Raw genomic sequence first — 3090 nt, forward strand, 5'->3', positions numbered from 1 at the left:
GTGCTGGGGCTCTTGAAGGCAGAATTCAGTACTTGTCCACGAAAAAGTAAAGTAGAAGTTCCAATCTTCAGTTACTTTCTTCTTAAGAGACAGTGTTTGTTGAAATACTTAGTGAATGAACAGCAAACGGAGAAAGATGTTAGCTAAAGCTGAGGTGAGAAGAGTAGGGTATGACTCTCACCTTGGAAGAAGAGTCTTCGTTGAGTGGCCATCTGTCAGTTGGTCTTGAACTCAACTAGAAGGGCACGGCCTGGAAACCTGTCCTGAGATTTCCACCTGCCTGGACATGTCGACTATGGCCAGTTCCTTTCATTACCTAATAAATGAGTACCCAGAATTCCTCTGCCTCATCTTACAATACTAAATGAAGGTATTTTCTGAAATAATAGCAATCTGCCCTAATAAAACAACCCCCAACAAAGTCACTCATGATCACTGCACCACCCTAGTCTTGCACTGGCATTTTGACAATTGTATGTTTGACAGTAAACTTAGTCAAGACATATTCAGACACTGATGAGGATGCTTACTACCAAAAAAATAACGTTGGCAAGGATGTGGAGACACCCCTTGTGCACTGTTGGTGGGGATGTAAACGGTACAGTTGCTGTGGAAAACAGTATGGAGATTCCTCCAAAAGTGAAAATACGACCATGAGGTTAGTAATTCTACTCCGGATGTACCCCGAAGAATTGAAAGCAGGGGCTCAAAAAGACTCTTGTACACCCATGTTCACAGCAGCATTAATCACAATAATGAAAATCTGGAAGCAACCCAAGTGTCCACTGATTGTTGAATGGGTAAACAAAATGTGATATATGCATACATTGAAATAGTATTCAGTGTTCAAAAAGCAGAACATTTGGGGCTCCCGGGTGGCTCAGTTGGTTAAGCGTCCGACTCTTGATTTTGGTTCAGATCATGATCTCATGCCGGTGGAATCGAGCCCTCCTTGGGCTCCTAACTGACCTCGGTGCCTGCTTGGGATTCTCTCTCTCCCTCTCTCTCTACCCCTCTCCCCTTTCTCTCTCAAAATAAAGAAATAAACGTTTTAAAACCTGCCTTTAAAAGTAGAACATTTTGGGGGCGCCTGGGTGGCTCAGTTGGTTAAGCGTCCGACTCTTGGTTTCGGCTCTGGTCATGATCCGCACGGTTCAGGGGTTGGAGCCCTGAGTCAGGCTCTGTGCTGACAGTGCGGGGCCTACTTGGGATTCTCTCTCTCTCCCTCTGTCTGCCTCTCCTCCACTCGGACACGTGCTCTCTCTCTCAAATAAAATAAAATAAAATAAAATAAAATAAAATAAAATAAGAACATTTTGATACACGCGAAAACATCAATGAACCTGGAAGACATGCTAAGTGAAATCAGTCCACAAAAGAACAAATACAATTCGATTCTACTTAGTAGTCAGATTCATAAAAACAGAAAGTAAAATGATGGGTGCCTAAGTCTGGGGAGAGAAGGAATGGAAATTAGTGTTCAACGGTACAGAGCTTCAGTTGAGGAAGATGAAAAAGTTCTGGAGATGGATGGTGGTGATGGTTGTAAAACATTGTAAATGTACTTAATGCCACTGAACTATACACTTAAAAACAGTTAAAATAATGAATTTTATGCTTGTACTTTTTTACTATACACACACACACACTCAGGGAAGAAAGGGTGGAGTGACAGGCTAAAGAGGGAAGATAACTTGTTTAATGCTTCACTGGTGAGCTGTGCCATTCTCCTCCCTTAGAGAAGCCAGATTTTATATAAGGGGAGACTTTCACGAGGGAGACAGTGGTAGGTTGGTTTGTTTGTTTATAAAGTGTATCTTCAGTTGGTTATTAACAGGCTGCCTGTGGCAGGCATTGAAATCTTTTTTACCATGGTGAAGTAAACCCTAGTCATTCTCATAGGAATTCTGAGCTCTACTTCTGAGAATTTTAGGCATCCAACAAATATTTATGAATTTAAATGGAATGATCGGAGTTACCCTCAGTGGCTTGTCTGGAGTCTTCAGCCAACCTCATCCACTCTTACCCAGGGATAAGGTCACCTTTCAAAAATTGAATTTTAACAAACACTTAGATACTGCTTACTGTGCGTGGGAGACTGTCCCAGGGGCTTTTCATATATTAACTCATTTAATCCTAATAACCCTATGAGGTTAAGCATCTTTGTTCCCCATTTTACACATGAGAAAACTGAGGCACAATGAGGTAAAGTTATACAACTACTAAGTTGTGGATCTGAGGTTGAAACCGAAACACGTTGTGGCCCCAGAGCTCATGCTTCTAATCATTAAGACCCTAAAGTAATGTCGGAGACCAGGACTCTAATGACCCTGAAATGGATCTCAAGGTCCAGAATGGAGAATAGAAATTGGGAGTCAAGTTATTCCTTGATTAAGATCCTGCCTCTCTGCTCCAACAGCGTTTGGACCCCGGAGGGCTAATGCTGAAGTCAGGGGAAGGGGGTTTGTGCGTTTAAGGTCAAAAATTTTGAACCTATGGAATTTCCCTCCAATTCTGAAGCAGCCCCTTAGTGACGAATCAGCTACCTAGCCCACGGGTTTTGCTATTAGTGCAGTTTCTAGATGATCAAAGCAGGCGACATGAAACATCATTAAACTACCACTAAATGACATTGAATCCCATATAAATCTTTTTTTCTAGTCGTTCCAAGATGCGACCTAAAACGAATCTGCAATCCTGGAGTGGAAACCAGGGGGCGGGCCAAGCAGCGACCATTTTTGTTTTGCGGCCGTGCACTCTCAGAGCATCTTGACTAACAGGACCCCACGGAGGAGGCGGGGCCTATCAGTGCGCGGGGCGGGGTCTGGGAGACGTGATGATTCAAACGGACTAATGAGCTCCGCGCATCTGGCAGAAGCCGCCAATGACCGGGCGTGATGGGGCGGAGCCCACAGGCCCTAGTGGGTTTGGTTGCAGCGCGGCTTTGGCGCATTTTCGGCTGGTTTGATTCATCCATTTTGAAGAGACGGGGGAGCGGGGGGCTCGTCTGATTAAGGGGCCCTGAACCAAGAAGCAGCGGAGTTTGAGAAGCCAGCAGCCCGGGGTTCGGCGGCAGCGGCCCCATCGGCC

This window comes from Panthera pardus, unplaced genomic scaffold, assembly GCF_024362965.1.
Source record: "Panthera pardus isolate Hobbes unplaced genomic scaffold, ASM2436296v1 HiC_scaffold_21, whole genome shotgun sequence".
Lineage (NCBI taxonomy): Eukaryota > Metazoa > Chordata > Mammalia > Carnivora > Felidae > Panthera > Panthera pardus.